Below are 10,876 nucleotides of genomic sequence, written 5' to 3'. Positions count from 1 at the left end.
CCATTTGTTTGTTTCCATAATTACCAATATATGCAGCTTGCTCTCCATAGTCTACTCCACAGCTGGTAGTTCCCTCTGCATAAGCAACTTGTTGTGAACTTCCAGATGATGATGATGAACTAACCAACATACTTAAATCTTCCATCTTCTTAGCCAAAACATTTGTAAGTGCATCAAACTTTGCATTGATCATGTTGAATGGATCAAGGTCATACATTGCAGCAGCTTGCCTCTTTTGAGTTGGAGCTGGTCCTCTTGGACTACTCCAAAGATGAGTATTCTTTGCAATTTTCTCCAATAGCTCATAAGCTTCATCTTCATGCTTCATAATAAATTCTCCTCCTGTTTGAGCATCAATAATCCCTCTAATTGCAGGAGTGACATTTGTGTAAAAATTCTGGTTTATCATCCATTTCGGAATGGCATGATGTGGGCATTGTCTCTCTAATTCCTTCCATCTCATCCATGACTCATAAAGAGTTTCATCTTCTCTTGGTCTGAAAGCTGTCATTTGATTCCTCAATTCTTGAGTTTTTCCAGGTGGAAAATATTGTGCAAGAAATGCATTAGTGAGTTGCTCCCAATTTGTAATGGAGTTATGAGGTAAAGAATCAAGCCAATCCAATGCTCTATCCTTCAAAGAGAATGGGAATAGCTTCAATCTTGCTGCATCATCAGATACTCCAGGTTGTTTTTGCATATCACAAATTATAGCACACTTCTTTAGATGTGTGTGTGGATTTTCAAAAGGATGTCCCCTAAATTGAGAATTTTGAATCATTTGAAGAACTCCAAAATCCATCTTGTAGCTATTTGCATCAATTCTTGGTCTTGCTATGCTTTCTCTCAAGTCATCAAAACGAGGAAAAGCATGATCCATCATACTTCCCCTAGGCACATTAGCATTTACAACCTCTTCACCTTGGGCTGCATTTTCATTGTTTCGACCATTTCCAGCATTACCACCACCAATTCTAATTCTTTCATCAGCCATGTCTGCTTCTAATTCAGTTTCTCTCAATGCTTCTTTTCTTCTTCTAGTTTCTTTCTTGTTGGCTTTACAAAATTTCTCAATTTCAGGATTAAACAATAAGGATGTGTCACTTGTGCTTCTAGCTCTTCTCATAAAAGATTAAAAGTACCTGAAAAAGAACAAACAAACATAAAATGAAAAGATAACAAAGATAAAACTATAAACAACTAAAATAATCAAGAATTCAATCTTAAACAAACAACTCCCCGGCAACGGCGCCAAAAACTTGATGTGGCCCAACCGCAAGTGCATGGGTCGTACAAGTAATATAGAAAAGATATCGTTCCCACGAGGAGTTGTGTTAATGATTGAATTTTTGATATAAAAAGTTGACTAAATTGAACTATTTTTGAAATTAAAGTAATAAATTGATGGGTATTTGAGTATGAAATCTATATGTGCAAAATTAATAATCTATTCACCATATAATGATTTAACTAAAATTGCATCAAATTAAAATAAGCAAGTTGAAATATGGAAAAATTTAAAATGGCAAGCAATTAAATTCAATTAGAAATTAACAATGATAAAAAGGCGATTCCGGAGTTCGGGATTTCATATTCAAGCTATTTTGGGATTTTTAAATTGGTTATCCAATCTTATGGAACTTACGGGTTTTAAGGAGATTAATTCTTAAATCCTTTGAATACCTTTCGAGTGAGACAAAGAGTGCCTTAATTAATCTAATCCTACTTTCGTGGAGTTAAAGTTAATTAAGACCCATTAGGTTCTTTAATTAATCTGTGAATCCTCTTAATCCTTAGTCTATTTCTAGATCTAAGTTAATTAAGTCCAATTTCTTGATTATCTATCACAAGGCCTTCTCCTTTCGGTGCCTCAACCATGGATTAAGAACATCACTTAATGGGATCCTACACTAAGCATGTCATTAAGCACACAAGAAATGAATAAAACTCATTAAGACCACAAAATATGGATTACCCAATCAAAATCCACAAAATATCTCAAATATTACATCCCTTACTCCAGAATCTAAGTAAACTACTCACTATCCATAATATTTACAAGATATTTTGAGTTTATAAGGAAATAAAGCTTTAATCTAAGCTAAGAAACAAGAAACTAAACACTAGAAAGGTAGGAAAAATGTAAGAAAAGAAAGAAATCTCCAAATTTGGTTAGAAATGGTGTGGGAGGTGATTGTGACTCTTCAGCTGCTGCCTTATCCTTTCCCTTTTTCTTCCTTTCTTTCCTCCTTCCTTCTAAAATGGGATAAGGGTCCTTTTTATAGCTTTTTCTAACATGGAGCCCTAAAATGGTGTGTTTTAGGTGAGATTTTATGAGGGAATCTTCTGCCAGCTCATTAATGGAATCTTTGTGGGACTGCATAAGTGGACTGCATAAGTTATCTGATCCCTTATGCGATTTTCAAGTTCTGGTTCACTTATGCGAAACTGCATGACCAGGCGCATAGGTTATGCACAATTCCGTGACATTGCATAAAGGAGGCGTGAATCTGCATAAGCTATGCACTCCCCTTATGCACAATTCGGTAGGTATTGGAACAGTGTTTCTTCTCCTTATGCAGATCTGCATAAGTTATGCGGCAAGTTATGCGCAATTTGGCCAATGCATATTTCAACTTTGAAACTTGTTTTTGACATCTTTAGCTGTAGAGATCACTCCTCTATGGCAAAATTTCTTTTTAGTCCTTCCAAAAACACCATTTTTCCTACAAAACAAAGTAAAAATTACATATTAATCCGAAATTAGCAATTATGAAAAACTAACTAATTAACTAATGAAATTAGCTAAAAATGACTAATAATCAAATAAAATGGCTATGAAATTAAACCTAAATGACTATGCAAAATGTATGCATCAAACTCTGTCAAAATTTTTATAAAATTTGCGGAAAAATAAAATGGCCAAAAGTTTTAACTAGTTTTTAACTTCAATTAAATGTTTTAAATACCTATTAGAAAATGCTCACCACTTATCAAAAATAAGAAAATTGTTTTAAAATCCCTTGTAGGGTACTTAATGAGTTATCGGTAGGTGAAGTTCGATAGTTCATTAGGTATTCTACGGGATCATGTTATGCCTTACAGAGGGGTAAGATGTGACATGTTTTAGTGGTATCAGAGCCAGGTTTAATGGTTAGCACTGGTGGTTCAGCCAAGCTGTGAGGGATGGTCTTCCACCAATCATACGCATCCCCTTACAGTAGAGACACAGAATACTCAAACTTCAGCTCAAGGAAGTGCTTCAGTCAGGGTTTATTCAATGAGACAGCGAGAAGAGGCTGAGACTTCCGATGTGGTAGCTGGTACATTCTCTATCTCTGATCAAGAAGTATTTGTATTGGTTGATCCGGGTTCAACCCATTCATATGTTAGTGCTAGCATAGTCAGTTTACTTGCTGTTCCATGTGTACAAATGGGTTTTGAAGTGCTAGTAACTAGTCCGTTAGGACAAGAGGTCCGGGTCAACAGAATCTATAGAGACTATCCTTTGGTGATCCAAGGACATGTTTTCCTGTCAGATTTGATTGAAATGCCCTTCAGAGAGTATGATATCATCTTGGGCATGGATTAGTTAGCCAGGCATCACGCCATGATTCACTGTAGACTGAAGACAGTCACTTTTGGTCTCCCTCTGTACGGTGATGTGGTAATACATGGGGAGAGGCATTTACTGCCATCAAACATCATTTCGGCTGCACTAGCCAGAAGAATGATCAGAAAGGGGTGTGAAGCATACTTGGCACATGTGATAGACACCCAAGTGGGGAGTCCAGCACTTAGGGACATCCCTACTGTATGTGACTTTCCGGATGTGTTTCCTAATGAATTGCTAGGATTACCTCCAGAAAGAGGTGTAGTTTGAGATTGATGTTATGCCTGGTGTGGACCCAATCTCCATAACGCCATATAGAATGGCACTTGCAGAATTGAAAGAGTTGAAAGTGTAATTGCAAGAATTGCTTGACAAGGGCTTTATCCGCCCTAGTGTGTCACCTTGGGGAGATCCGGTGTTGTTTGTAAAGAAGAAGGATGGCACTCTCCGCTTGTGTATTGATTATCGACAGTTGAATAAGGTGACAATAAAGAATAGATACCCATTGCCCCGTATTGATAACTTGTTTGATCAGTTGAGGGGTGCAGCTGTGTTCTCCAAAATTGACCTGAGATCAGGTTATTATCAGCTGAAAGTACAAGAGCAGAGTATTCCTAAAACTGCCTTCAGAACCCGCTATAGCCATTATGAGTTCTTAGCTATGCCATTCGGGTTAACTAATGCTCCGGCTGCTTTTATGGATCTGATGAACACTATTTTCAGACCATACCTCGACCAGTTTGTTGTGGTATTCATAGATGATATATAGGTTTATTCGAGGAATGCAGAAGAGCATGATAGACATCTGTGGATTGTACTGCAAACTTTGAGGGAGAAACAGCTATATGCCAAATTGTCGAAGTGTGAATTTTGGCTGAAGGAGATATCCTTTTTGGGGCATGTAGTATCAGAAAAGGGTATTAAGGTAGATCCAAGTAAGATTGAAGCTGTTCTTAACTAGAGGCCACCCAGAAATGTCACAGAGATTCGCAGTTTTCTGGGTTTAGCTGGATACTACAGTCGTTTTGTGAAGGGATTCTCCATGTTAGCATCTCCATTGACCACGCTACTTAGAAAAGATGTGAAATTTCAGTGGACGGATAAATGCCAACAGAGTTTTGATGAATTAAAAAGATGTTTAACTGAAGCTCCAGTTCTGACTTTACCTACTCCGGGTAAAGAATACATAGTTTATAGTGACGCTTCTCACAATGGGTTAGGTTGTGTATTGATGCAAGATCGAAATGTCTTTGCCTATGCATCACGCCAGCTGAAACCGCATGAGAGGAATTATCCAACACATGATTTGGAGCTTGCAGCTATTGTGTTTGCTCTTAAGATCTGGAGGCACTATTTGTATGGGGAAAAGTGTTACATCTACACAGATCATAAGAGTTTAAAGTATTTGGGCACCCAGAAAGAGCTGAATTTGAGACAGAGGAGATGGTTAGAGTTGATAAAAGACTATGATTGTCTGATAGACTATCAGCCAGGGAAAGCTAATGTGGTGGCTGACGCCTTAAGTCGCAAGACTATGGCAAGTCTACGGGTTACTCCTTTGTCTTTGGTGCATGAGTTGAGATCATTACATGCCAACTTAGAGATTAATGATAATGGCCAGACAGCAGTTGCATGGCATGTACAGCCAGTGTTGATTGATCAGATTAGAATGGCTGCTCAGAATGATCAGAAGTATCAGAAGCTGATGGAAGAAGTTCGGCAGGGCAAGAAACCAGAATTCTCAATCAGAGATGATGGTTTACTGCTACACCAGGGCAGAATGTGTGTTCTTAATGATGTTGATTTGAGGCAAATCATTTTGAAGGAAGCACATGAGTCTCCTTTTGCCAAGCACCCTGGTGGCACAAAAATGTATAGAGGGCTAAAGGAGCATTACTGGTGGATGGGTATGAAAAGGAATGTGGCAAAGTTTATATCCAAATGCCTAACTTGTCAGTAAGTGAAGGCAGAGCATCAAGTACCCGTCGGGTTATTTCATCCACTACCAGTGCTAAAATGGAAATGGGAAAGAATAACTATGGATTTTGTGATGGGACTTCCAAGGATTTTGTGATGGGACTTCTGAGGACACAAAAGAGTCATGATGCAGTATGGGTCATTGTTGACAGACTGACCAAGTCTGCTCATTTTCTGCCAGTCCGGATGGACTACAGTTTAGAAAGATTGGCCAAGTTGTACATTGATGAGATTGTGAGACTACATGGAGTGCCAGTATTTATTGTATCAGACAGAGATCCTAGGTTCACTTCTAGATTCTGGGGTAGTCTTCAGAAAGCCCTAGAAACTAGATTGAACTTTAGTACTGCATTCCATCCACAGACAGATGGCCAGTCTGAGAGGGTAATTCAGATCTTGGAGGACATGCTACGGGCTTGTGTGATTGAGTTTGAGGGCAGTTGGGATACACACTTGCCTTTGATTGAGTTTGCTTACAACAACAGCTACCAATCAAGCATTGGGATGCCTCTATATGAAGCTTTGTATGGCAAAAAATGTAGAACCCCATTATGTTGGGATGACGTGGGTGAGAGAAAGATGATTGGACCCGAAATTGTTCAGCAAACTGAAGAGAAAATTAGGGTGATCAGAGATCGACTTAAGACTGCATCAGACCATCAGAAGTCCTACATTGATTTGAAGAGAAGGGATATTGAGTATGCAGTGGGTGAGAAAGTTTTCCTCAAAGTTTCTCCTTGGAAGAGAATTATGAGATTCGACAGAAAGGGGAAACTGAGTCCTAGTTTCATTGGGCCATATGAGGTTCTGGAAAGAGTAGGTCCATTGGCATATCGATTGGCATTACCTCTAGAGTTGAAGAAGATACATAACGTCTTCCATGTATCTATGTTGAAGAGGTACCGATCAGACCCATCTCATATACTACCAGTGGAAGAAATTGAGGTGAATCCAGACCTCACATATGAAGAAGAACCCATAGAGATTCTGGCTTATGTGGTAAAGCAGCTACGGAACAAGCAGATACCGTTGGTAAAAGTGCTGTGGAACCATCATTCGGGCCAGGAGGCTACTTGGGAACGAGAGGAGGACATGAGGAGACAGCACCCACAGCTGTTCAGAAATTGATACCAGGTAAAATTTCGAGACGAAATTTATTTAAGGGGGGGGGGGGGGGAGAGAATTGTAACACCCCTATTTGCATAGCCTGGTGTATTTCACTGTTCCGGTGATCGGTGTCGGTCCGAACAATTAAGGGGATTAGAACCCCACTTAAGACAACTAGACAAGCCATAAACATAAATAATTAGTAATATCCAATTAGTTAAGTATGAATAAGAAAAACAGAACATAAGAAGTTAAAACGAGCCGAGAGTCACAGCGATGGGTGACCTTCTCGAGAAGGACTGCGAAGTCATTTTAAACTCAAATTTCGAATCGTAAAATGTGATGATGCAGTCCTTAGGACCATTATGAACATAGTGGAAAAGAGAAAATCACGAAAAAGAACTATTAAGACAGTCAAATAATTAGGTCAGGCAGCCGGAAGAAATATGGAATTATTTACAAACCGGGATGAACCGGTGAGGGGCAATTTGGTCAATTAACCCCGAGAGCTGACTCCTAACCTAACTGTCAAATAAAATCGAAGAAAAGAAAATTTCAGAATCGAGAATTAAATTAAAGAACTAATAGAAAAAAAAAGAAAGAGAAAATGGAAAAGTCAAAAGGTGATGACATCATGCATGACCTCATGCATGATGCCATAAAGAATAAAATTAAGTTATTTACTTATTTGGATTTTTTGGGTCTTCCATAAGGATAAAAACAAAACAAAAAAAAGAAAAAAAAAAACCAAAAGTCTTCTTCTTCCTTTCTCCCTTGCCACCCTCACTCTCCCTCATTTTCCCATGGATATCCTCCATTAAAGCTTGCACTCAAGCTTACAATCCTTCATTAAACCTCAATAGCTTCCATAGAAACTTCATAAAAACTTGTTCTAGTCACTTGGGAAGGAGATTAGTCATCAAAGAAAGAGGAAAAAAAGAAAGCTCAAAGACACCTAATAAGGTTAGTGATTTAAGATGTGAAGTTAGTTTAATTGTTGCATTTTTAGCTTTATTTACTTGTAAATAAACTTAAAATGGAAAGAAAATTTATTGAGGGACCAAACTGAAATTCAGCCAGCATGAAGGGGGAGGGTGATTTGCATGATTTGAATGGTTTAAATGGGTTTAGAAACTTAAATTAGTGAGTGGTTATGATTGAAGACCTTGAAAGTAGCTAAATGCAACAAATGACATGAATTAGGTTTTGGACATTAGGATTAGAGACCAAAAATGTGAAAAACTTGTAAATGGTGTCTTTGACCTAATGTGAAGTGAAAAATGGTCATTTGTGACCAAATGAGGTGTGTTAGAAGTGTTGGAATTAAAAGCCAATTCGGATTGGATAAGGTCATGTCTTTGTGACATGACCAAAATCTCCTTTGAGGGACTAAAAATGAAATTTTACAAGTCCAATGGATATGGGACTAATTGGGGATGAAAATAGGCACTAAATGACACAATTTTCATTTAGGAAGCATGCCAAAAAAGTGACTGAAACCTAGTGAACAAATTGACCAAAGTTGAGAAATCACAGTCCGCCTCTACACAAACTGACCAAATGAACAGTGTTTGTTCATTTGGTCATAACTCGAGCTAGACAGGTCAAAATGACCTAAAATTTTACCAGTGGTTAGATGAGATATAGACCTAAAACTTTCTTGAATAACACAAACCCAAATTATACCATTAACCAAATCAAATTACTGAGCAAAGTTGGGTCACTGAATCTGCAGGACTACAGAATTACCATAAGAACAGTAAAGTTTCAATGGCTATAACTCTCTCTAGAAAACTCCGATTTAGGTGATTCTTGAACCGATTGAAACCTAAGAAATAGTAGAACATTTCATATGAAGAAAATTAGACCAAATTATGGACTTAACTTGATCAAATTGCTGAACGAAGTTGGATCAATAAATCTGCAGAACCAAATTCTGCAGCATGAACAGTAACCATAATTTGAGTATAACTTGAGCTACAAAACTCCAATTGGAGTGATTCAAAAAGGAGAATAAACTTAAGACAATAAAGAACATTTTCTATGAAGAAAGTTTTGCCAAATTCCAATAGTAAACTGACCAATGAAACAGTACAATTAGGGACACCAAAACTGAAAATTTGGCAATTTTGCCTAAAAGACCTAAGTTTTGAGAAAATGACCAAAACCAACAAGTTTGGTGACCAAAATGTGATATGTGGGTGAAGTTAGAATTCCCATACCTATTAAGCCTTAGAAAGTCAACAATTTGACTTGAATAGTATAGTGAATAGTAACCCAAAACACAAAATTTCAAGAACGTCGAGTTTAGTACGTTAGAGCTAGGTAAAAATGAGGCTAAATTTATTTTGGATTTATGTTAAGTTCTAGTACTGAAACATTGTAAAATTGTGTGTTTCATTTGAAAAGAATACCAGGAAGGAACCCGAGGAACCGAGTCAAGGCCAAGAGGCGACTCGCTTGAGGTTTGTGCACAACATCACTATGCTTTAAAAATTCATTGATTAAGTGAATGAAATATGCATTTTACTTTTGCTTTGAATTGTTGAAAGTATTGTGACCTTATTTATGATGTTTTGATTTAAATTGTGAAAGTTACTGTATATATTTGAAATGACAATGTTTAGCAAATTGTTAAGATAAGTTTTGAAACCACAGTGTCATGACCATATATTTGAACACCTCACTAGCACGACTAGTGGAGGTAATTAGTTTCGAATTTTGATTCCTTCTCTAGAGAAGTGTTGAGGTGTGCCAGTAGAAGAGGATGTGAATGGATATCCATATATTTGAGCTAGCTAGCCTTGTGATGTGATTTCTCTTTAGCCTCTGGCTATTGAGATTCTATTTGTTTCGAATGGCATGAACTAACTGTGGGTTTTATGAAATGTGATTTGATATTTCAAAATGAAATTGTTTGGGGTTAAAATCTCATAAATTATGTTTTGTGTTTAACTCGCATGCTCAGTTCAAATTTTGAATAAATGTGATTTTATTTCTGCATAAAGATTATTTTAGTATGTTGTGCACCACTGAGTCCTAGTACTCAGCTATAGCTTATTCTTGTCGCAGAATCTGAGAGACTAGAAGAAGCGTGATGAGTGCTAAGGATTAAAGATCATTCAGCTTGAAGTTATCGGGTATAATTTATACCCTAATTGTAAATATTTATTTTGATGTATGTATTGCATATAAATGTATGGACATGCAAATGGGTCTTGAGCAGCTTGTACAAAAATTGTATGAAGTTTGTAATAAAGTTTAGTTTATATTTCTATTGATGTAAATTTTGTAAGGATGTATACAAATTGTTTTGTCCCTGATGAAATATAAGTGGAACTACTTTATTTAATTTAAATGAAATGTATTGCTAGTATTTTGAGGATTAGTGAATTTTGAACTTGAGAAATTGATTGAGTTGATTGTAAAATTAAAGTAGTTGTTGAGAAAAAATTTTAGAAGTGCTTTTTACAGGTATTTGAAGAACTGGTTTCTCAAAATACAGATAAAACTCTGTCAAAATTTTTATAAAATTTGCGGAAAAATAAAATGGGCCAAAAGTTTTAACTAGTTTTTAACTTCAATTAAATGTTTTAAATACCTATTAGAAAATGCTCACCACTTATCAAAAATAAGAAAATTGTTTTAAAATCCCTTGTATGGTACTTAATGAGTTATCGGTAGGTGAAGTTCGATAGTTCATTAGGTATTCTACGGGATCATGTTATGCCTTACAGAGGGGTAAAGTGTGACATGTTTTAGTGGTATCAGAGCCAGGTTTTATGGTTAGCACTGGTGGTTCAGCCAAGCTGTGGGGGATGGTCTTCCACCAATCATACGTATCCCCTTGCAGTAGAGACACAGTATACTCAAACTTCAGCTCAAGGAAGTGCTTCCGTCAGGGTTTATTCAATGAGACAGCGAGAAGAGGCTGAGACTTCCGATGTGGTAGCTGGTACATTCTCTATCTCTGATCAAGAAGTATTTGTATTGTTTGATCCGGGTTCAACCCATTCATATGTTAGTGCTAGCATAGTCAGTTTACTTGCTGTTCCATGTGTACAAATGGGTTTTGAAGTGCTAGTAACTAGTCCATTAGGACAAGAGGTCCGGGTCAACAGAATCTATAGAGACTGTCCTTTGGTGATCCAAGGACATGTTTTCCTGTCAGATTTGATT

General features: G+C 37.1%; 1 non-coding gene across 1 annotated transcript; it reads left to right on the top strand.

The window, feature by feature from the left end:
• Positions 1-419: 419 nt before the first annotated feature.
• LOC131178066 (small nucleolar RNA R71) lies at positions 420-526 on the top strand. The gene has a single exon (XR_009147196.1). It is a non-coding gene; the product is annotated as a small nucleolar RNA R71 (small nucleolar RNA).
• The last annotated feature ends 10,350 nt before the right edge of the window (positions 527-10,876 follow it).

This window comes from Hevea brasiliensis, chromosome 2 (assembly GCF_030052815.1).
Source record: "Hevea brasiliensis isolate MT/VB/25A 57/8 chromosome 2, ASM3005281v1, whole genome shotgun sequence".
NCBI classification, from domain to species: domain Eukaryota; kingdom Viridiplantae; phylum Streptophyta; class Magnoliopsida; order Malpighiales; family Euphorbiaceae; genus Hevea; species Hevea brasiliensis.
The sequence above is the reverse complement of the archived record's forward strand: the minus strand, read 5'-3'. Positions and strand labels throughout refer to the sequence as shown.